The sequence below is a fragment of the Acomys minous genome (genome assembly GCF_964271855.1).
Source record: "Acomys minous genome assembly, chromosome: 8".
Lineage (NCBI taxonomy): Eukaryota > Metazoa > Chordata > Mammalia > Rodentia > Muridae > Acomys > Acomys minous.
In genome coordinates, this window is record NC_140489.1 from 6,458,720 (window position 1) to 6,484,849 (window position 26,130).

General features: G+C 40.8%; 1 gene segment (V, D, J or C); it reads left to right on the forward strand.

The window, feature by feature from the left end:
* Positions 1-26,130, forward strand: part of LOC311603962 (Ig gamma-1 chain C region secreted form-like) — a 615,341-nt gene that overhangs the window by 339,181 nt on the left and 250,030 nt on the right.

Sequence of the window (26,130 nt, forward strand, 5' to 3'; positions counted from 1 at the left end):
TCTTAAAATTGCTCACCTTTCAGAAAGCAATGGATGCACTGCAATACTTATGTGGGTCAAGTTGAGCATCAGCTTAAGTGACTGCGAGTAATACTGGGTGAGCAGTGCAAATTTTTTTAAACAGATTGGTTAGACCAAAAATATATCAGCACTAAGGGCAAGCATTTCTAAGTCTCAAACATTTCTCTTTGACCAAGAAAATATAGAACATGTTCTTGAGATTCTAATACTGTGTCCCAAAAAATATAATCTTAACATCCATATAGCTGTAAATAAGTTTTTAAACAAGTATGCAAGACAAGTATTTTCCTCTGGAGTAGAGCAGAAGTAGCAATGATGTGTGGCTGGTCCTTGAAATCCTCCTATTGATTATGTCTTCTGATTAGTCCTAGAGAGTTAGAAAGAAACCAAAGCCAGGTCATGAGACACAGACTCCACACCTCAATCCACACCTCAATCAAAAGTACTAATAAAATAATAGGATAGTTTTCGAAAATAAAAAGATGATGCCTTAAAGTTTTCTGCTGTTGAGCATGTTCTGTTGTTACTTCTAGAGTTACCAAAAAATGCATAAAAGAATGACATGAGTGCAGAACCCCAGCACACACTACCTTACCCGAAACCACCAGAGTTGGTGATCTTATAGCATGTGACTTTTATAATATGTGCCAAGAATAACATAAGACATGTATTCCTATTATTCACTTACCCGAAATCTCTCAGATATAACATATCAATTTAGTATGATGTCTCAATTAAATAAATATAAATTGCAGTTTTACAAATTATGCACAGGTTTTCCTGTAAATGGACTTCATGTACATAGGACATGAGACCCTGCAGTCCAGTTGATCAGGTCTGTGGTTCCAGATAATGTGTCTGAGTTCATTCAGTCACCAAAGTGCAAAAAGGAAATCCACAGTGCCTGGAAGCTTCAGAACTGTTATGATCTTTTCCCATTTCAAATCAGATTATTATTACTGTTACTATTCAGTTGCTTGCGATGTGTAAACTGTATTAATTATCTAATTATCAAGCAAAAAATAAACATTTAATGTGTCTAAAGTATTTTACTAGATGTACAGGGACCAAGGAAAATAGTAAAGCATAGATCCCCATTACAATTATGAATCCAACTGTGTTATGAAGAATTAATCAATAAACTATTATTTTACTCTTCAAAATGTATAAACATGATACTTAGACAATGTTATAATCTAATAGTGCAATATAAAACAGGATACTGAGTTGGCTTTTATCAGGAAACCTCAAGAGAGCACTGTGCAAATGAGGACATCCAGAGAGGTTGGATAAAATGTTTTCCTTTCTCCTCTCTGCAGTTTTAGAAATATTCTACTTTTTGGTACTCAAATGATATGTCAAAGAGTCATCATTTTAATAAAACATGCAATCCTAAAATCAGCCTCTTTAGAATGCAAGGAAATGCATATTAAAGTCCTGAATATGAATACATTTTATGATGTGTTAGCATTTTAACTTTGACTTTTTAAACTCTATGAAATGAAGCACATGGGCTTTTGTGTGTATGAGGTTGCTCTAAGGTGACATCATCAGGTGTAATCTCTACTCTTAACTCAGAATACGAACCTTCACCTAGCAGCTGATCCTTGACAATATCAAAGCTTCTAGTCCTATTTAGTTATTCCATTTATGAATCCTTATCTTTCCATGATGTTTGTCATTGCAGTTGAGAGCCAGGTTCTAAGATGACTGTCATCAAATCTGTCTAAACTTTGAGTATTATGTAATTCTTCATGACATAGTAATTAACTATTTCTTTTACTTGTAGTAAATGTAATCCATAGGTCATTCCTACTTCTTTAAATCTCTTTAAGTCTAGTGTCTATATGGTTGTCCAATCAAATTCTTTTACCCGTGTGGACACTGATCATCTGGTCCTAATCACCTTATAATAGTTTGACATATCTGTTAGAATACCCTGTTTTTAAGGTCTTATTCCACCGTATTCAGAAAGCACTCAAAGTTTGGCAAAAAAAAGAAGACTTCTTTCTCAGTCTGGCTATTACTTCTCTGGCTGACTTTACCTGGAAAGTGTCTCTAGTAACAGACATCTGACCGTTCCTGCAGAATAACACTGCACACAGAACCCTGCAATCACTGCCTGACTTAAATCATGACTATGGCTCCTTCACACTGCCCGTATGAAAATTAGGTACTGTGTTCTGATCAATCAATACTTCCTGCCTGTAATACTAATAACCCGTATGTCCCTTACCCCTAAAACAATAAAATGAGCTACCTCTATGAGCTGACTCCCACAATTATTTTGCATCAAACTCAAGGCTGTCCAAATGCCATCCACTCTTCTGCTCCCTTTATTATCGTGGCCTTGTAGCCAACAACTCCTGGGGGGAGGAAAGGACAAATCATTTTAGGGTTTTCTTTCAATGGTTTTCGACTATCATGATGCAGTCTGTTCACAAGGCAGTTATTTACACTTTAGATTAGATTCATCTGGAAATTCTTTATTATTCAAAGTATTGTCCAGTATGTCTAGCTTTATGTTGAGATATTGAATCCATTTGGACTTTCGTTTTGTCCAGGATGATCAATAATGGTCTATTTGCATTTTTCTGCAAGTAGACATCCAGTTAGACCAGCACCATTTATTGAAGATGTTCTCTTTTTTCCACTGTATGATTTTGGCTTCTTTGTCAAAAACCAAGTGTACATAGGTGTGTGGGTTTATTTCTGGGTCTTCAATTCAATTCCATTCATGCACCTGGATGTTTCTAGGCCAGTAGGGTGATGTTTATATTACTGTTGCTCTATAGCGCAGCTTGAGATCAGGGATGGAAATGCCTCCAGAAGGTCTTTTGTTGTACAGATTTGCCTTAGCTATTCAGGTTTTCTTTGTTTTTCAATAAGAAGATGAGAACTGTTCTTTCAAGATCTGTAATGAATTGTGTTGGAATTTTGATGAGCATTGCCTTGAATCTGTAGAGTACTTTTGTAAGTTGGCCACCTGTTAGAAGAAAAAATGGGAAAGAGCCTTGAGCTCATTGGCACAGGAGATGACTTCCTGAACAGAACACCAACAGTTGGGGCTTTAAGAAAAATAATTAATAAATGGGACCCCAAGAAAATGAAAAGATTCTGTGAAGCAAAGGAAACTGTCAACAAAATATGCAGACATTGTACAGACTGAGAAAAGTTCTTCACAAGCCCTACATCTCACCAAGACTAATATCCAAACTGTATAAATATCTCAAAGAACTAAACATGACCAAAATAAATAATGTAATTTAAAATGGAGTACAGAACTAAACAGAGAATTTTCAACAGAAGAATATGAATTGGCCAAGAAACACTTAAAGAAATGTTCAACATCCCTAGTCATCAGGGAAATGCAAATAAAAATGACTCTGAGATTCCATCTTATACCTGTCAGAATGACTAAGATCAAGCACTGAAGTGAGAGCACATGCTGGTGAGGATGTGGGAACAGCAGAACACTCCTCCACTGCTGGAGGGAGTGCAAACATGCACAGCCACTTTGGAAATCATTCCGGTACTTTCTCATAAAATTGGGACTACTTCTACCTCAAGACCCAGCCATACCACTCCTGGGCAAATACCCAAAAGATGCCCCACCATATAACAAAGGTATTTATTTGCTCAATTGTGTTCACAACATCTTTTTTAATGGCCAGAATCTGGAAACAACCTACATGTACCTTAACGGTAGAGTAGATAAAGAAAGGATGGTGCATTTACCCAATGCAATACTACTAAGCCATTAAAAACAAGGAAATATTGAAATTTTCTGGCAAATGAATGGAACTAGAAATTATTATCCTGAGTGAGGTAACACAGACCCAGAAAGACGTGCATAATATATTCTCACTCATAAATAGATATTAGCCACTTAATATAGGATAACCACACTACAATACAGAGACAGATGCACCAGTCAAGGGCCATATATGATGTGGACCAAGACCCTCTGCTCAGATGCAGTACACAGACAGCATAGTCTCCTTGTGGTTCCCACAATATGGGGAGTAGATACTATTTCTGACGTGGAATCTGGCCACTCACATTGATCATTTCTCCCTGGCAAGTTTGTCTTTTCAGGCCACAGCAGAAGAGGACTCAGGTGGTACAGATGAGACTTGATAGGCTGAGGTCAGATGTTAAAGACGCAGGGTCCCATTCTGAGGACTAGGGTAGGGAGGGAGAGATTATGAGGGTGGGAAGATGGGAACAGGAAGTGATGAGGGTGGCTATCATTGCAACGTAAAGTGAACAAATTAAAAAAAATTTTTTAAAAGGATTGCCTGATTTTTGTTCTATTGTTTGTATTTTTCATCCATTTTCTTCTCTATGTCAGCTCTGTTATGATCTCACTTATAAAGGATATACAAAATTACAATCATTTCCAAAAATATAGCAAGTTTTATGCTGATCCAGCAGCATCTTTACATAGGATGGTGCACATTCTCTTGTACCCTGTCCCTTATGGGCATCAGTCGGAAGCCACACCTACCTGCCCTAGCTCTGGGTTGCACTTTGCATGCTGCATTTCTACTGAGCACAAGGCTGGTGACAGGGGCTCCAACACAGCTCTGTGAGGTTGCACACTGGGAGGCACATGCTCCAAGTCTCTCTTTCACCATGCCTTCTACCTTCAAACACAGACTGACCTCAACTGCTCAGCTTGTCCCAGCCCCAGGCAGCATGTGGATGCTACGGAGTCCTGATTTCCCTGCTTCTCCTTCCTCTCCCATGCCTGGCTTACTGATATCAATTTCATGTCCAGAGTTTTGGTGTAATGCCTGAGTCCTAAGGAACGTGAGTGGGAATATATTTTAATGGTGTGGGAAGATTATGACTAGAACATAAAATTATATTAAGTTTAAAAAATTAATACTGATCATTTCAACTGTGATTCTAGGCTTAATCTTTGCAGCTACACGCTTAGTATATGCTAATGGATTATTTGATTGTTTCACCGAATTATGCATCAAAAGATTCCTGGTAAAGCTGGAGATGCAAGATGTTGGTAAATGGATTCAATGCTCACAAGAAATAGTCATTTAGGAATGGGTTTACTATATGAAGTATAATTGTGCACTGTGATAAGGAACTAACGTCAGGCCCTTCACTGGAACAGGAAGAATCTGACTGTGAAAGCAACACCAGGGGTAAAGGGCTCTGTCGTTGTCCATCCCTGTAGGCTAGCCTGGACTGTGAGAGGCCTGGCTGGTCAACATGAAGGTTAATGGGAATGAAATGAGCCTAACTGATTCCAGAAGCAGCATGGGCCCAAGAACAGCATTTAGTCATCAAAGGAAAACTGAGTGTGTGGACTTGAAATGACACCAGAGCAAAGCAATGACCACAGGGGTGTGACTCATGCAGTGTGACAACAGTGGCTAATTATCTGTGGTGTTCCCAGAAGATAGGTTTTTTCCATTTATTTATTTAATCACTTTACAACCTGATCCAAAACACTCCTTCATCTCCTCCAAGTCCCACCCTCATTATTCAACTTACCTTTCTGTAGAGAACAACAGCCTCCTGCCTGCTAAAGGTCACCCTGGAGGTGGAAAAGTTTAAAAAATAGAGACTTTGGAGCTCTGCTCCTGATATAGATGACCTCTTAGAGACTTGGCACAACAGGGGATTAGGACAGATACTATGACTCCTCTACAGATTCTGAGCAAAGGTCTGTGGGTTTTGTGGAAGAGTTGGGGAATGGAAGGACAGGGAAGCAGGGAGTGTTTGTCAGGAGCTCCACAAGGAGACTCTCAAAGCTGGCGGATCTGTACCCAGGGGGCTTCAAAAACTAATGCACCAACGAAGGACATTGCAAGCAGGGAACCTAGATACCTCATTCAGATATAGCCATTGGAGAGCTCATTCTTCACATAGGAAGAGGAACAGGAGATCAGTGGACTGCCTCTGACATTAACTCTGGTGCCTGCTACTTAATCAACTGCCCCTTGGCTAAGAGGCCCCATGGGAACACAGAGGAAGGGGATTCAGGCTATCCAGATGAGACCTATAGAGAGTGTTCAGAATGTACAGATAGAGGACCACACTTGTGACAGGTCTAGGGTAGAGGAAGAGTGTGGAAGAAGAAGGAGTGTGGAAATGGGAAATTAAGAATGAGAGGATTACAATCAGGGTTTAATGTGAATAAACAGGCGTGTCTTATCCAGAAGACAGCACCTCACAGCACTCTCCACATGCTTCACTCCTTATGTTTACTCCACCTCTTCCTCAGAATCTTCTGCATTTTGGGTGAGCATGGATGAAACTGGAAGTCTTTATATCAAACAACATAATGAAGACTGGGAAGAACAAACTAGCCTATTTCTGTCATGTGCAGGAAATAGATTGTGTGTGTGTGTGTGTGTGTGTGTGTGTGTGTGTGTGTGTGTGTGTGTTAGAGGTTTGGGATTCTTTGTGTAAGATTTAAAACTAGAATTGAAATGCTAGGAAGGAAGATTTCTTAAGTGAGTGGCAAGGGTGAGCAAGGACAGGGGAATAATGGTGATGGGAAAGCAAAGGTGAGGTGTGGTGAGAGAAAGGGATGAGTAGGAGGGGAAGAGACAACTGGAGAAATAAGACAAAATCAGACTAAAGATCAATTAAAAGTAACAATTATATTAATTATATAAATTTGGGGAGAGATCCAAGATGGTGGCAAGCAGTGTGGACCGTGTTTGAAAGCTCCAGTGAACAATTCAGGGAATTGCACAGATTTCAGAGCCAGGAACACCAAGGTTCCCACACCACGGCAACAGTAGTGCTCCACGGTTCAGAGGGACCAGGGTGCGGAGGACCTGCTTGCCCCTGCACACGGGAGAAGCGCTGGCATGTCCCACAAAAGCCTTCACTTACCAGGAAACTGAGACAGAGGGGAGGACATTCTATTGGGACTCTAGATGAGAGAATCATGGGAGAAAGACAAAGTAGAAGGATCCAGAGCATCCTAGAAGCCTACAAGTAGAACATTATGATAGGCAAATTTGAGCACAGGGGTCCCGCTCAAACTAAGGCACCAGCCAAGGACAATACAGGCGGTAAATTTTAACCCATACCCAGATCTAGAAAATGGACAGAACACTCTCCACAGTAGAGTGGAGAGTGGGATATTACTTTCTCACACACTCTGGTGCCTCACCTTTGACCATGTCCCCTGGAGGGGGAGACCTGGTGACACTCAGAGGAAGGAGAGAGGGTTACCAAGAAGAGACTTGATACCCTATGAACATATACAGGGGGAGGTAATCCCCCTCAGGAACAGTCATAGGGGAGGGGAATAAGGGGAAAATGGGAGGGAGGGAAGAATGGGAGGATACAAGGGATGGGATAACCATTGAGATGTAACAAGAATAAATTAATAAAGGAGAAAAAAATAAATAAATAAATTTGGGGAAATGAAATCAAACCTAAAGAAAAGACAGTGATGTGCTGTCTGATGTAAAGGTGGAAGAAGAGATTGGTGTACAGATTTTGAAGAAATCTGAGGAGACTTCAGTTACAACACAAGTCAGTGTGCTACAAACAAGAATGTCTCTATTGCAAACACTCAGTGAAAGGCAAGAGGTGACAAAAGGATGAAGTATTTCCAAGCCTTCTATTACATGAAGAGTGTTCTCTCAGAAATGAGTAAAGTTCGAAACACCTCATATGTTCTCATCAGAGAGAAGGAACTCTGATAACATCTCCATACAATTACGACCCTGTCCAAGAGCCACATCTCAGAGAAACCATGCCCAATTCAGACAATAAGAAAGACTGTGCTCATATATAGAAAAAACACTCTGTGATGAGCTATTTAATTTGACATTTGTACAGGGAAGACATAGCAGGATATATGCACAACATGTTGTGTGCCTGTGCACAATAGAGAACTAAATAAAGTAGGATGGATCCTTAACAATGGGAAGCTGCACACAGAGCAACCATTCTGTGTTTCATCTGTAACTGTCATCAGTCTTTGATATCTTATATCAGCTGTGAGCACTGCTTCCTGCCCAGGTCCAACAACATAGCCTGCTACAGCAGGAAGACATGCAAATGAGGCTTCCCTGTGCCCATGAAAAACAGTCCTGCCCTGACCCTGCAGCTCTGGCAGAGGAGCTCAGCCCTAGATTCCCAGATCCTCCCATGCAATGATCAGCACTGAACACAGACCACTCACCATGGACTTGGGGATCAGCGTGGTTTTCTTTGTCTTGATTTTAAAAGGTAATTTATGGAGAAGAGATGCTGTGTGTTGTGTGGGCATCAGAAAGAGAAACATTATGACTGTTTTCTGACTGTATTCTCCATGTTTTCAGGAGTCCAGTGTGAGGTGCAGCTGGTGGAGTCTGGGGGAGGCTTGGTACAGCCTGGAAAGTCCATGAAACTCTCCTGTGCAGCCTCTGGATTCACATTCAGTAGCTACTATATGAGCTGGGTTCGCCAGGCTCCAGGCAAGGGGCTGGAGTGGGTCGCCTATATTAGTGATGGTAGTATTAGCACCTACTACGCCAATGCCGTGAAGGGCCGATTCACCATCTCCAGAGACAATGCCAAGAACACCCTGTACCTGGACATGAACAGTCTGAGGTCTGAGGACACAGCCACATATTACTGTGCCAGACACACAGTGACTGAATGACACTGAGAACTCAGACTCAAACCTCCCTGCAGGGAGCTGATGGTCAGCAGGGGGCGCTGATAGCACACAGAGCTCTGAATGACAAAGAGTTACAGCCTGTTCAGAGTCCTGAAAGACATGGAGGGCTGGACTCTTCTGTGTTTGGCCTGCCTTCCATAGAGATTCTCTCTACAAGTACAGTGTAAAGTAATACTTGAATTGTCCAAATGTTTTCTCAACTTTCAATTTTCCAATGTGATATGTGTTTTTATAGTGTTTTTCTCTGTCTCTCTGTATGTCTATGTGTCTCTTTCTTTCTCTCTCTCTCTCTCTTTCTATGTGTGTGTGAGTCTGTGTGTGTGTGTGTGTGTGTGTGTGTGTGTGTGTGTGTGTATGCACATGTTGACATGTCTTCTTCTATCAATCTACATGATAATTTTGAAAAAAAAGTTCCATCACATGGCCTGAATCTCAGCATCTGGATAGACTGTCTGACTAGTGAGTCCCAAGGATCATACTGTTTAAAAGTACCATAAGTGGGATTAGTTCTTGGCTACCACACCTTCCTCTTTTTGTACTTATGGAGGACCAAACTCTGGGCTTTGTTCTTATGCGGTAAGAACTTTAAGCACAGAGCAGTTTCCAAGCTCATAAATTATTTTAAAATGTAGAACAAACTCTGACTTGAAAAATCTGCAGAGCATCCCAAAGAGCACACGGGATTCTATATGGGGACCAGGATCAGATCCTGAGGAATCAAAGTACCCTTGAGACTTTGGAATCCAAAACTCAGACCAGATACTGGGTAAGATTCTCTAGCTAGGGACTGTTTGGGGTTCAATTTAGAGCCAACAGGGGAATAAGGCAGGGCTGGTGACCATGAAACCAGATGGCCTTCAGTCTCTCCATCATCCTCACACAAACCATACACAACAGAGCGATCCCTGACCAGCTGTAGGGCTGTTATTAAAATGCATGTGAGGCTCAGCACTGAGAAGTGAGGCCAAAGTAGGTAGTGATAATGACTGAGTTTGGGTTAGCTACTAACAGCTCCTGACCACTCAATGGGTCGCATTTCTTTTCTTCCTCTCTCATTATTTTTTATGGTTTAGCTTCATAGTTCCTCCAGTATTTAAAGAGGACAATGAATTTCCTTTCAATATATCAATCCCATTTCTTTTTTTATGTTTTTATTGAAAAATAAAATCATTCATATTACATCTCAATTGCTATCCCATCCCCTGCATCCTCCCATTCCTCCCTCCCACCTGCTTTCACCCCATTCCCTTTCCCTATGACTGTGACAGAAGGGGACCTCCTCCCCTTGAATATGATGCTAGAGTTTCAAATTTCTTCTTGGTAGTCTGCTATCCTTCCTCCGAGTGCCACCAGTCTTCCCTATCAAGGGGACATGGCCAAATTTGGAGCATCAGAGTTCGTGTGAAAGTGAATTCCAGTCTCCACTTAACTGTGGAGAATATTCTGTTCCTTGGCTAGGTCTGGGTAGGGGTTTGATGATGACTGCACATATTGTCCTTAGTTTGTGCCAGAGATTGAACAGGACCCCTGGGCCCGGATCTGCCAATCACAGTGTTCTTCTTGTAGATTTCTAGGACCCTCTGGATCCATATATTTTCCTATCTCCTATATTTCTCCCACACTAGGATGTCATCACCACTATCCCATTTCCCTGGTAAGTGAAGACTTTCATGAGACATACCCTTTGGCCTAGTGTCCAGATATATATAAGCGAGTATATACTATGTGAGTCTCTCTGCTTCTGAAAATACTTATATTTCATTAATAGACTGAAATTATAGCACTTGTTGAGTGCAATTTTTGTAAGAAGTTTGACAATTTGCAATTCTGTAATTCAATATCTGTACTTCAGCTCGTGTGATAAACAAACGGAGGCTTCCTTGAGATATTATAATTTTCCAAGGTGGCTTGGAAACTGAAATCTCCATTGTTTCCTTCTTCTGAACCAAGAGGATCCAATGAAAGATACAGATGGTTGTCATTTTGACATTTAATTTTGTGCATTTTATCTTGATAAAAATTACTTTACATCTCCAAGGACAAAATTATGAATTTTCACCGGGTGTGTTGTGTACCTCAAATCATGAAATTCTCAGACCCCTGTGTATACTTCCCAGCTGCTATCAGCTACAGTCCCTGCCCCATCTCTCCTCAGCCCTTCCCTCAGACAGCAGATTCTACAATGCTCAGGTCTTGTTGGTGTTTTGAAGCTTACAAAGCATCCACAGTTGCTCTTCCTGAAATCTGGTGCAGCTGAGAGGAAGAACCTGGTGTGAGTTGGAAAAGTGTCATTGAGAGATTCATGGTTGTCTGTGGGACCCATGCTAATGCACTTGAGCAGCTTTGAAAAGGAAAAGAGAATCTGCTCATCTGAGGCTGGGCTTCCCTGGAAACTCTTCTAGTGACACCTGTACTGTGTGATGAGGATTGAAGGCCAAATTGAGTAGATTGTAAACCATGAGATCAGGACAGTGTATCTTAAAATTCCACACCTTTCTGGAAGCAATGGATGCACTGCCATACTTATGTGGGTCAAGTTGAGCATCAGCTTATGTGATTGGGAGTAATACTGGGTGAGCAGTGCAAATTTTTTAAACAGATTGGTTAGATCAAAAATATATCAGAGCTAAGGTCAAGCATTACTACGTCTCAAACATTTCTCTTTGACCAAGAAAATATAGAGCATGTTCTTGAGATTCTAACATTGTGTCCCCAAATATAGAATCTTAATATCCATATAGCTGTAAGTAAATTTTTAAACAAGTAAGCAAGACAAGTATTTTCCTCTGGAGTAGAGCAGAGGTAGCAATGGTGTGTGGCTGTTCCTTGAAATCTTCCTCTTGATTATATCTTCTGATTAGTTCTGGAGAATTAGAAAGAAAACATAGCCAGGTGATGAGACACAGAATCCTGGCAACTCTACACCTTAATCCAAAGCACCAGCATGAGAGTCCTTATAGTGTGTCCCCTGATAGCAAATGATAAGCAGGCATGACTTCTGTGATGCTCTTTCCCTAATTCTGTCTGACCATGAGGAAATATCACCTTGGTGTCTAATACCAACTCAACAATTAATAACTGTTTTATAAATCATGTGTGATGTTTCTGTAAATAGATTTCATAGAAATAACAGAAGGGCCCCAACGGTTTTGTTGGTCCGGAAGATGGTCACAGATAAGTTGATTGACCTGATTCAGGCTAAGCAGACATGAAAACAAAGTTCAGCCGTACCTGGTAGTCCCAAATCTGTCGTATTCTGTTCCCACATTAAATAACACTATTACTATCTATAGTACTTAGTTGTTTTGTGAATTATAAACTTTTAGAATTGGTTACCTATCAGGTAAAAGCTTAAAAATATTGATAACTCTAAAGTATTCTAAGTGATGTAAACTACTCCAGGAGTACTTTTAACATTTTAGAAAGTTTAAATATAATTAAATGTTGGTATAAATTAATAATACAAAATACAAACATTATTTTTTTTCAAATTTCAGAACCAGACTATTTATATTTTGTTCACAGATCAAAACCTGAAGCCCTTACTATTCACACTTATATACTGCAAAATAATAACACGAAGGGCTAGCCCACGGTCCATGACATACTCCGATTCTACTGAGGAATGGCATTGTACTCATTCATAGTTTACAACAGTGACCTTGTCCCAGAACACAAACCGTTAATTCTCTTAACTATGATCACAGACACATGGTAAATGAACAAATAATAATAGTAGAAGGAATCCTCACCAACTTATGGTATGTCTTACTTTGATGTTAATGATTTATGCAAGATCTACAGCCTATCTTTATAAATTTTCCACTCTGTAATTCTCCTGCTTAAGAAAAAAATAAAGATGTCAGAGAAGCTAGATGTTGGTACCAATCCACAGAATTACAAAGTATAGGTCCAGGGCACATTCTCAACCCAGATGCTGATAAGAGAAGGTTCTGCCCATTGAGAACTGTCTCCTAGACCCTATTAGGCAAAAAAGAAGGATCACCTTCCTCAGCATCCAACAAAAGGAGTTACTATGTTTGCTTTGTACTTTTTTAAGGACGTCTCGTATTCTTTTTCTGCTTGAAAATAGGAGAATTCAAGAAACACAGGTCTGTGAAAGGCTCCCCTCTTTCTAGCTTCGAAGTGAGTTTTTGGATTTTTATAGCTTGTGATGGTGGTGCACCTGCATTTAGGCAGAGGTACTCCTGGGATGTTTTCATTCCTTTTCGGAGACAAAGAAATTCTCTTGAATTTCACTACAGGACACAGCAGGATGTTGGTGACATCCTTTAGTCTACAATGAGGTGACTCTTGAGTTTCAATAGGAGTTCTAGTTGGGGAGACATCCTCCATCTCTTTTACTTTTCTTTTTCTTTAATTTTTTATTAATTTATTCTTGATACATCTCAATGGTTATCCCATCTCTTGTATCCTCCCCTCACCCCCATCCTCTATGACAATTCCTGAGGGGGATTTCCTCACCCTGTATATGCTCATAGGGTATCAAGTCTCTTCTTGGTAACCTGCTATCCTTCCTCTGAGTACCACCAGGTCTCCCCCTCCAGGGGACATGGTCAAATATGGGGCACCAGAGTTCATGTGAAAGTCAGTCCCCACTCTCCACTCTACTGTGGAGAATGCTCTGACCATTGGCTAGATCTGGGTAGGAGTTTAAAATTTACCGCCTGTATTGTCCTTGGCTGGTGCCTTAGTTTGAGCGGGACCCCTGGGCCCAAATCTGCCTACCCAGAAGATGCTCCAGCACACAACAAGAAAATTTGTTCAACCATGTTCATAACAGCCTTATTCATAATAGCCAGAACATGGAAACAGCCTAAGTGTCCCTCAGCAGAAGAATGGATAAAGAAACTGTGGTAATGTCACCCTCGTTGGGTTGGAGTTTTACTTCTAGTATCTTCTCTACAGCTGGATTTGTGGTTAGGTACTGTTTGATCTTGGATTAGTCATGGAATGTCTTCTTTTATTTATGGTGATTGAAAGTTTTGCTGGGTATAGTAGTCTGGGTTGCCATCTGTGGTCTCTTAGAGTCTGTATGACATCTGTGAAGGCCCTTCTGGATTTCATAGTCTCCATTGAGAAGTCAGGTGTAATTCTGATAAGTTTGCCTTATATGTGACTTGACCTTTTTCTCTTGCAGCTTTCAATATTATTTCTTTTTTACTGTATGTTTAGTGTTTTGATTATGGTGTGGTGGGAGGATTTTCTTTTCTGGTCCAGTCTATTTGGAGTTCTGAAGGCCTCTTGTTTATTTATCTGCATTTCCCATTTATATAGGGGAAAATTTCTTCTATGATTGTGGTAAACATATTTTCTTGGCCTTGCAATTGGGAGTCTTCTTCTTCTATTCTTGATTCTTAGTTTTGGTCTCTTCATAGTTTCCCAGATTCCTTCGATATTCTGTGTCAGGAGCTTTATAGATGTAACATTTTCTTTAACAACTATATCCATTTCTCCAGTCATAGCTTCTATCCCTGATATTCTTTCTTCAATTTCTTGAATTCTGCTCTTAATGCTTGTATCTGTAGATGCTGTCCTCTTCCCTGGATTTTCCATTTTCAGTATTATCTCAGATTTTGTTTTATTTATAGATTCTTTCTCCATTTTTAGAGTTTGAAACCTTTTATTCATTTCCTTCTCCTGTTTGACTGTCATTTCTTGTCTTCACGAATTTCTTTAAGTGCTTTGTTCAACTCTTGCACGTCTTTCTTTCTGTATTCCTGTTCTAGTTTAAGGGATTTTTGCTCCTTTAAGGCATCTATCGTTTTCATAATCTCAGATTTGAAATCCTTGTCTTGTGCATTGGTTGTGATAGTATCTCCAGGGCTTGTTGTCATGGTGGGCCTGCTGATATCTGGTAGTATCAAATTGACCTGATGATTGTTGCTTGTGTTCTTATGCTGGCCTCTTCCCATTTTGATGTCTCTGGTTGGAGCCTATGTTCCATGGCTACTTGGACACCTGGAGCGTTCTGTGGGTTTTCTGGGTGACCTGAAGTCAGATCTACTTGTGTTCCAGATTATGGTGTTTGTGTGGTCCTTGGACCCACCGACACTGGTGTTTTTGTGAGCCAAGGCTCTTTCTGTGCCTAGGGATTTCAGATGTTGTTCTACATCCAGGAAAACCCAGGATCCTGGTCGCTGTTTGTCAAACTTGAGCTTTCTGTGGGTTTTCTGAGAGACCTGACGTCAGGTTTATGTGTGTTCCCAACTGTGGTGTCTGCTCAGGGCTTCGACCTCCAGATATTGGTGTTTTTGTGAGCAAAGGCTCTTTCAGCCCCCTGGAATTTTAGACTCTGCACACCTGTCCAGGGGCCTCGGTGCTTATTTGGCAAGTCAGATCCTATTGTTGGGTTTTAAGTGACCTATGGTAGGATCCACTCATGTTCCAGACTTTGGTATATGCTTGGAACTAGGAGCCAGAGATGCTAATGTTTTTCTGTGCTCTGGGGATTTCAAAAGCTTCCTGCCAGGCAGGCAAGTGCACATGAGCCCAGAAACCAGTGGCTGCCCTCCAGCTAGATGTGTGGTGCCAGCCTTCTGACTATGAGGACCTGAGTCTTTTGTGGGTTTTATGGGTAGCTGGAGACAAGACTCAACTGTGCTCTGCACAATTTGGAGACCTCTCACCTGTGGGTTACAGGTGCTGGTGTTTTCTGGGCCTCAGCTAAGTCTTTAGGTGGATGAATGGTCATTGCTGTCCTGCTACTTAAACAAGGTGTGTCCTAAATGCCACCATCTTGGATCCCTCCCACTTGTTACTTCTTTTTATGAGGTTTTGTGAACAGCTGACATTCCCATCCCTCAGGAATGCAATAATCTTATTTAGGAACCTGGATTTGTAATGCATTTCAAACTGTAGAGACAAGGAGAAACGAAACAGTACACACAGACAAACAGGCAGACAGATGGAGACATACACAAACAAATGTGAATCAGGACCTCTCCAAGTAATGTGTCCCCAGGTGGTCAGGTGAATACTGACATGGCAGGAAATTCAGTCCTTTGGATCTCCTCTCAGACAAACAATTTTAATCACTCATACTAAATGTTTGTGAATTACATCCTCACAAGTGGGAATTCCTAGGTGAGTGAAAAGAGGAAGATTTACACCACTGACACTAAAAATTTAAGTAGTTCCTTAATCTGGCTTTCACAATGTGCATCATCTGACTAAATTTCATCCTCAGCTTCTGCTGTAATTGACAAAGACGTACACATGCACTGAGGATGTGCTACCCTCTTCTGCCCGCACAGCAGAAATATGGACCCAGTTAAGGTTCTGCACAGTATGAATCATACAATTTCTGTTTATATGGAAGTGGAAATATTGACAGAAGCATAAGTATTCCTGATGTTTTCTTACCAGTTGCTCCAGAAACACAGGGCAAATCTCAGACACTTGTAACTGTAGAAGAATTTTTAATTCAGAACATGGCTGTTCTGAAAAAAAGTTCACATCCAAAGACCTTATTGGTCTGTGTGATCCATCTGGAATAGAAACATCCATTTAATCCAGGAGACAGAGGCAAACAGTTCAGAGATCAAGGCCAGGCTGGTATAGAGCAAGTATCAGGTAAAGAAAAGCTTAGGTCCAGGCATGGTGGTGGTACATGTCTTTAATCCCAAACAAAGGTAAAGTTAGTTTGTAGAAGGAAGCACCCATGTTTAAAAGTGATGTATAATTGAATGGCAAAGAAGCTGATGAATCAGAGAAGATTTGACAGAATGAAATACCCCCAACCCTAAAGAGAAGAGAGTGGAAAGGGAAGCTACTTAAGACACAGTTTTTCAGAGTAGTAGGCAGTTTTGCCAGGACAGTATTATAGAGGTGTGTTGCAGAGAGAGAACTCAGGTGAAGACTGAATGAGCCAGAAAATGAGAAGAAGCCAGAAGATTAGAGCAGATTGCTGACTTAGTTTGAGGCCAATCAGAGCAATTCCAGGCCAAGAGAGAAGCTAGATTAAGTACATCAGCTGGGAGAAGACTTTGAGCCAGACCAAGTGACTTGACCCAGGCAGCCCAGTGTTCAGGAAGAACAGGTGAGAGTGAGTTTCTAAGAAGCTAGTCTCAGATGATGAAAACAGTCTAGGCCTGTGTTAGATTTTATGGATGCTAAAAGCTTCTAGGTCTAGGCTTAGGTGAGCAGAAGGAAGCAGTAAGATTCTGAGACAACGCTGGGAACAGGAAAACTGCATTACATTTTCATGGAGGTGAAACTAGTGTACTTGCTGGGTTCTTCCTTTTATTCTCTCAGGAACCTCCCCCAATGCAAAGCAGCCCTCAGCCTCAGCCTGAAAGCCCAGGTCTAGCTGAGAAGCCCATGTCCTTCTCACTGGAGCCTCCATCAGAGCATGGCTATCCTACTGCTGCTCCTCTGCCTGGTGACCTTTCCAAGCTGTAGGTGTTTCAGGGCTTCAGGACAGGGACCTGGGCATGGATGTCATGACGGGATTTGTGACTGATGGTGATGTTTTTGTTCCCAGGTGCCCTGTCCCAGGTGCAGCTGAAGGAGTCAGGACCTGGCCTGGTGCAGCCTTCACAGACCCTGTCTCTCACCTGCACTGTCTCTGGGTTCTCATTAACCAGCAATAGTGTACACTGGGTCCGCCAGCCTCCAGGAAAGGGTCTGGAGTGGATGGGAGTAATACGGAGTGGTGGGAGCACAGAGTATAATTCAGCTCTCAAATCCCGGCTCAGCATCAGCAGAGACACCTCCAAGAGTCAGGTCTTCTTAAAACTGAACAGTCTGAAGACTGAGGACACAGCCACTTACTACTGTGCTAGAAACACAGTGAGGGAACTCCACAGTGAGCTAACACAAAAACGTACTACACTGATGCTCAAACCAGCAGGGGGCGCTGAAGCCGAGCAAAAACTTTCTAGGTCACTTCATTTAGGAAATTCAATGCTATGTTGCAGTAACATATATTTCAATGCTAGGAACAATAGTTTCTTCTCCCAGCCAATGCAATCCTCTAGAGACATTCTCCACTGTCATATTCTATCAAACTTAAGTTTTGCTGACACACTAGAAGAATTTATTTACCCACAAATGATCTAAGCTATTCATTTACTTCTTGCTATCAGACTAAATTTTCCATAATTTACTATGTTCCATATAAATACATATATATGTAACCTTTTATATGCATATGTATGGAACATATAAATCATATATAATTATAGATCGTGCATGTGTAGAATTATATAATTATATATTAGGCATAATTATATACTCATATTTGTGAAACATAAAATTACGTATATGGCTAAAATTATAACATATTGATATATATATATAAAATCCTATCTTTCCATATATGATGTGATATATCTGAATATACATGTGTGTATGTATATAACTGAATATGCTTATATTTTTAAAAGAGACTGAATTTGTAGCAGTTGTCGTTTGGAATTTTTGTAAGAAAGTTTGACAGTTTTGAGTTTTCTGTCATTCAGCTTCTGTAGTTTAGCACTTGTGATAGAAAGACTTAAGCTTCCTTGTGATACTGTGGTTTTCAAAGCTAGTTTGGAAATAGAAATCTCCATTGTTTCCTTCCTCTTAAACCAGAGGACCCCATAAAAGATCCAGAGCCAAGGACAAGAATTTCTAAGTCTCAAACATTTCCATTTGACCAACAAAATATAGGACACACTCTGGACACTCTTACACTGTGCCCCACCATAGCATCTAAATATCCATAGAGTTGTAAGTTTTTAAACAAGTAAGCACAGACAAGTATTTTCCTCTGGAGTAGACAGAACTAGCAATGGTGTGTGGCTGGTCCTTGAAATCCTCCTCTTGATTATGTCTTCTGATTAGTCCTAGGGAGTTAGAAAGTAAACATAGCCAGGTCATGTGACACAGAATCCTGGCAACTCCACACCTCAATCAAATGGCAAAGTAGAAGGATCCAGAGGGTCCTAGAAACCTACAAGTAGAACATTATGATAGGCAGATTTGGGCACAGGGGTCCCGCTCAAACTAAGGCACCAGCCAAGGACAATACAGGCTGTCAACTTTAAACCCCTACCCAGATCTAGCCAAGGGTCAGAACATTCTCCACAGTTGAGTGGAGAGTGGGATATGACTTTATCAGGTACTCTGGTGCCTCACTTTTGACCATGTCCCCTGGAGGGGGAGACCTGGTTGCACTCAGAGGAAGGACAGCAGGCTACCAAGAAGAGACTTGATACCCTATGAGCATATACAGGGGGTGGTAATCCCCCTCAGGAACAGTCATAGTGGAGGGGAAAAAGGGGAAAATGGGAGGGAGGGAAGAATGGGAGGATACAAGGGATGGGATAACCATTGAGATGTAATAAGAATAAATTAATAAAAAAATTTTAAAGTACTAATAAAATAATAGGATAGTTTTAGAAAATAAATGATGATGCCTTAAAGTTTTCTGCTGTTGAGTATGTTCTGTTGTTACTTCTACAGTTACCAAGAAAATGCATACATGAATGACATGTGGGCAGAACCCCGGCACACACTACATTACCAGAAACCATCAGAGGTGGTGATCTTATAGCATGTGACTTTTATAATGTGCCAAGAATAACATAAGACATGTGTTCCTATTATTCACTTACTCCAAATCTGTCAGAAATAACGTATCAGTTTTGTATGATGTCTCAGCTAAATAAATATAAATTGCAGTTTTACAAATCATGCGCAGGTTTTCCTGTAAATGGACTTCATGTACATAGGACATGAGACCCTCCAGTCCAGTTGATCAGGTCTGTGGTTCCAGATAACGTGTCTGAGCTCATTCAGTCACCAAAATGCAAAAAGGAAAATCCACAGTGCCTGGCAGCTTCAGAACTGTTATGATCTTCACATTCTAAATCAGATTATTACTACTGTTACTAGTCAGTTGCTTGTGATGTGTAAACTTTATTTATTATCTAATTATCAAGCAAAATATAAACATTCAATGTGTCTAAAGTATTTTACTAGATGTACAGGGACCAAGGAAAATAGTAAAGCATAGATCCACATTATAATTGTGAATCCAACTGTGTTATAAATAATAAATCAATAACCTATTATTTTTCACTTCAGAAAGTATAAATATGATACTTAGACAATGTTATAATCTAATAGTGCATTATAACACAGGATACTGAGTTGGCTTTTATCAGGAAACCTCAAGAGAGCACTGTGCAAATGAGGACATCCAGAGAGGTTGGATAAAATGTTTTTCTTTCGCCTCTCTGCAGTATTAGAAATATTCTACTTTTTTGTACTCAAATGATATGTCAAAGCGCCATCATTTTAATAAAACATGCAATCCTAGAATCAGCCTCTTTAGAATGCAAGGAAATGCATATTGAAGTCCTGAATATGAATACATTTTATGATGTGTTAACATTTTAACTTTGACTTTTTAAACTTTACGAAATGAACCACATGGGCTTTTGTGTGTATGACGTTGCTCTAAGGTGGCATCATCAGGTGTAATCTCTACTCTTAACTCAGAATATGAAACTTCACCTAGCAGCTGATCCTTGACAATATCAAAGCTTCTAGTCCTATTTAGTTATTCCATATATGAAGCTTCATCTTTCTATGATGTTTGTCATTGCAGTTGAGAGCCAGGTTCTAAGATGACTGTCATCAAATCTGTCTAATCTTTGAGTATTATGTAATTCTTCATGACACAGTAATTAACTATTTCTTTTACTTAGGATAAATGTAAGCCATAGGTCATTCCTACTTCTTTAAATCTCTTTAAGTCTAGTGTCTATCTAGGTCTCCAATCAAATTCTTGATAACCGTGTGGACACTGATCTTCTGGTTCTAATCACCTTAGAATAGCTGGAAATATGTGATAGAATACCCTGTTTTAAGGTCTCTTTCCACCATATTCAGATAGCACTCAGAGCTTGGCAAAAAAGAAGACTCCTTTCTCAGTCTGGCTATTACTTCTCTGGCTGACCTTATCTGGAAAGTGTCTCTAGTAACAGACGTCTGACCATTGTTGGAGGATAACACTGCACAGAGCACCCTCCAATCACTACCTGACTGAAGTAATAACTATGGCTCCTTCCTCCTGCCCCTATGACAATTAGGCACTGTGTTCTGATCAATCAATACTTCCTGTCTGTAATACTAACAACCCTTATATGCCTTACCCCTAAAACAATAAAATGAGCTGCCTCTCTGAGCTGACTCCACAATTATTTTCCATCATACTCAAGGCTGTCCAAATGCCATCCATTGCTCCTGCTCCCTTTATCATCATGGCCCAGTGGCCAACAACCCCTAGGGGAGGAAAGGACAACAAGTCATTTTAGGGTTTTCTTTCAATGGTTTTCGACTTTCATGATGCAGTCTGTCACAAGGCAGTTATTTACGCTTTAGATTAGATTCATCTGAAAATTCTTTATTATTCAAAGTATTGTCCAGTATGTCTGGCTTTATGTTGAGATATTAAATCCATTTGGACTTTAGTTTTGTGCAGGATGATAAATAATGGTCTATTTGCATTTTTCTGCAAGTAGACATCCAGTTAGACCAGCACCATTTATTAAAGATGCTCTCTTTTTTCCACTGTATGATTTTGGCTTCTTTGTCGAAAATCAAGTGTACATAGGTGTGTGGGTTTAGTTCTGGGTCTTCAATTCAATTCCATTCATGCACCTGGCTGTTTCTATGCCAGTAGCATCATGTTTATATTACTGTTGCTCTATAGAGCAGCTTGAGATCAGGGATGGAGAGACCTCCAGAAGGTCTTTTGTTGTACAGGTTTGCCTTAGCTATTCAGGTTTTGTTTCTTTTTCAATAAGAAGTTGAGAACTGTTCTTTCAAGATCTGTAATGAATTGTGTTGGAATTTTGATGAGCATTGCCTTGAATCTGTAGAGTACTTTTGTAAGTTGGCCACCTGTTAGAAGAAAAAATGGGAAAGAGCAGTGAGCTCACTGGCACAGGAGACGACTTCCTGAACAGAACACCAACAGTTCAGGCTTTAAGATAAATAATTAATAAATGGTACTCCAAGAAAATGAAAAGATTCTGTGAAGCAAAGGAAACTGTCAACAAAATATGCAGACATTGTACAGACTGAGAAAATTTCTTCACAACCCTACATCTCATCAAGACTAATATCCAAACTGTATAAAGATCTCAAAGAATGAAACATGACCATAATAAATAATGCAATTAAAAATGGAGAACAGAACTAAACAGAGAATTTTCAACAGAAGAATATGGACTGGCCAAGAAACACTTAAAGAAACGTTCAACATCCCTAGCCATCAGGGAAATGCAAATAAAAATGACTCTGAGATTCCATCTTATACCTGTCAGAATGACTAAGATCAAGCACTGAAATGAGAGCATATGCTGGTGAGGATGTGGGAACAGCAGAACACTCCTCCATTGCTGCAGGGAGTGCAAACATGCACAGCCACTTTGGAAATCATTCTGGTACTTTCTCAGAAAATTTGGACTAATTCTACCTCAAGACCCAGCCATATCACTCCTGGGCGAATACCCAAAAGATGTCTCACCATACAACAAAGGGATTTATTTGTTCAGTTGTGTTCACAACAAACCTTTTTAATGGCCAGAATCTGGAAACAACCTGCATGTACCTTAACGGTAGAGTAGATAAAGAAAGGATGGTGCATTTACACAATGCAATACTGCTAAGCTATTACAAACAGCGAAATATTCAAATATTCTGGCAAATGAATGGAACTAAAAATTATTATCCTGAGTGAGGTAACACAGACCCAGAAAGATGTGCATAATATATTCTCACTTATAAATAAATATTAACCACATAATACAGGACAGCCACGCTACAATACAGAGACAGATGCACCAATCAAGGGCCATATATGATGTGGACCTAGACCCTCTGCTCAGATGCAGTACATAGACAGCATCGTCTCCTTGTGGTTCCCACAATATGAGGAGTAGAGACTGTTTCTGATGTGGAATCTGGCCACTCACGTTGATCACTTCTCCCTGGCAAGTTTGTCTTTTCAGGCCACAGCAGAAGAGGATACAGGTGGTACAGATGAGACTTGATAGGCTGAAGTCAGATTTTAGAGGAGGAGGGTCCCTTTCTGAGGACTACAGTAGGGAGGGAGAGATTATGAGGGTGGGATAATGGGATCAGGAAGTGATGCGGGAGGGGCTACCTTTGGGATGTAAAGTGAACAGATTAAAATATTTTTTAAAAGGATTGCCTGATTTTTGTTCTATTGTTTGTATTTTTCATTCATTTTCTTCTCTATGTCAGCTCTGTTCTGATCTCCCTTATAAAGGATATATAAATTTGCAATCATTTCCAAAACTATAGCAAGTTCTATGCTGATGCAGCAGCATCTTTACGTAGGATGGTGCACATTCTCTTGTACCCTGTCCTTTATGGGCACCAGACAGAAGCCACACCTACCTGCACCAGCTCTGGGTTACACTTTGTATGCTGCCTTTCTCCTGAGCACAAGGCTGGTGCCAGGGGCTCCAACACAGCTCTGTGAGCTCACACACTAGGGGGCACATGCTCCAAGGCTCTGTTTCACCATGCCTTCTACCTTCAAACACAGACTGACCTCAACTGCTCAGCTTGTCCCAGCCCCAGGCAGCATGTGGATGCTACGGAGTCCTGATTTCCCTGCCTCTCCTTCCTCTCCCATGCCTGGCTTACTGGTATGAATTTCATGTCCAGAGTTTTGGTGTAATGCCTGAGTCCTAAGGAATGTGAGTGGGAATATATTTTAATGGTGTGGGAAGATTATGACTAGAACATAAAATTATATTAAGTTTAAAATATTAATTCTGATCATTTCAACAGTGATTCTAGGCTTAATCTTTGCAGCTACACACTTAGTATGTGCTAATGGATTATTTGATTGTTTCACCGAAATATGGATCAAGAGGTGGCTGGTACAGCTAGAGATGCAAGATGTTGGTAAATGGACTCAATGCTCACAGAAATAGTCACTTAGGAAGGGGTTTACTATATGAAGTATAATCCTGCACCGTGATAAGAAACTAAAGTCAGGCCCTTCATGAACAGGAAGAATCTGACTGTGAAAGCAACACCAGGAGTCTAAAGGGCTTTGTTGCTGCTCTTCCCTGGAGGCCTGGACTGTGAGAGCCCTGCCTGGTCAACATGAAAATTAACCTGAATAAAATGAGCCTAACTGGATCCTGAAGCAGCATGGGCCCAAGAACAGCATTTAGTCATCAAAGGAAACTGAGTGTGTGGACTTGAAGTGACACCAGAGCAAAGCAGTGACCACACACAGTGGTGTGACTCATGCAGTGTGATGACAGTGGCTAATTATCTGTGGTGCTCCCTGAAGATAGTTTTTTTTTCCATTTATTGATTTAATCACTTTACAACCTGACCCAAAACACTCCTTCCTCTCCTCAAAGTCCCACCCCCATTATTCAACTTACCTTTCTGTAAGAAACAGAAGTCTCCTGCATGCTAAAGATCACCCAGGAGGTGGAAAAGTTTAAAAAATAGAGACTTTGGTTTTGGTTTTTTTTTTTTCAGGTTGTGTTTTTTTTTTAATTTTTTTATTTTTTTTTACAGTTTTTTTAATTAATTTATTCATATTACATCTCAGTTGTTAGCCCATCCTTTGTATCCTCCCATTCCTCCCTTCCTCCCGCTTCCCCCCCTACTCCCCTCCCCTATGTCTGTGATTGAGGGGAACCTCCTCCCCCTGTATATGCTCATAGAGTATCGAGTCTCTCCTTGGTGACCTATTATCCTTCCTCTGAGTGCCACCAGGCGTCTACATCCAAGGGACATGGTCAAATATGGGGCACCAGAGTTTGTGTGAAAGTCAGATCTCCTTCTCCACTTAACGGTGGAGAATGTCCTGTCCATCGGCTAGTCTGGGTAGGGGTTCGAAGTTTACTGCCTATATTTTCCTTGGCTTGTTGCCATAGTTTGTGGAGGACCCCAGGGCCCAGACCCACCTGTAGTTTTCCAGGACCCACTGGATCCTTCTATTTCCTCATTTTCCCAGGCTTCAGAGCTCTGCTCCTGACATAGATGACCTCTTAGAGACTCTGCCCAGCAGGGCATTGGGACAGATACTAGGACTTCCCTACAGAAGCTGAGCAAAGATCTGTGAGTTTTGTGGAAGAGTTGTGGGAAGGAAGGACAGGGATGCAGGGAGTGTTTGTCAGGAGCTCCACAAGGAGACTCTCAAGGCTGGCGGACCTGTACCCAGGGGGCTTCAAAAACTGATGCACCAACCAAGGACATTGCAAGCAGGGAACCTAGATGTCCTGTTCAGATGTAGCCAGGGGAGAGCTCGTTCTTCACATAGGAACAGGAACAGGAGATCAGCGGACTGCCTCTGACAATAATTGTGGTGCCTGCTATTTAATCAATTGCCCCTTGGATAAGAGGCCCTGTGGGAACACAGAGGAAGGGGATGCAGGGTATCCAGAGGAGACCCAGTAGAGTGTGTTCAGAATGTAGGGAGAGAGGACCCCACCTCTCAGAGGTCTATGGTGGAGGAATAGTGTGGAAGAAGAAGGAGTGTGGAAATGGAAAAATAAGAGTGAGAGAATTACAGAGCATAATGTGAATAAATAGGCATGTCTTATCCAGAAGACAGCACCTCACAGCACTCCTTTGCATGCTCCAAGCCTTACATTTTTTTCCACCCTTCCTGAGAATCTTCTGCATTTTGGATGAACATGGATGAAGCTGGAAGTCTTTATATCAAACACCATAATGAAGATTGGGAAGAACAAACCTGCCTGTTTCTGTCACATGCAGGAAGTAGAGTGTGTGTGTCAGGGGTTTGGGCTTCTTTGTGTAGGATTTAAAACTAGAACTGGAATGCTAGGAAGGAAGATTTCTTAAGTGAGTGGCAAGGGTGAGCAAGGACAGGGGAATAATGGAGATGGGAAAGCAAAGGTGAGGTGTGGTGAGAGAAAGGGATGAGTAGCAGGGAAACAAGAGAACTGGAGAAATAAGACCAAAATCAGAGTAAAAATCAACTGAAGGTAAAAGATACATTATTATATAAAATTGGGGAAATGACATCAAGCCTAACATAAAGACAGTGATGTGCTGTCTGAAGTAAAGATGGAAGATGAGAATGGTGGACAGATGTGAAGAAATCATGGGGAGAACAGTTGCAAAACAAGTTAGTGTGCTACAAATAAGAATGTCTCCACTGCAAACACTGAGTGGAAGGCAGGAGGTGACAGAAGGATGAAGTATTTGCAAGCCTCCTATGACATGAAGCGTGCTCTCTCAAAAATGACATTTCACGTGTTCACATCAGAAAGAAGGAATTCTTATAACATCTCCATTCAATACGACCATGTCCAAGAGCCACACACAGAGAAACCATGATCAGTCCATACAATATGGAAGACTGAGCTAATATATAGAGGGAGAGATGAATGGGAGGCAACAAGGGA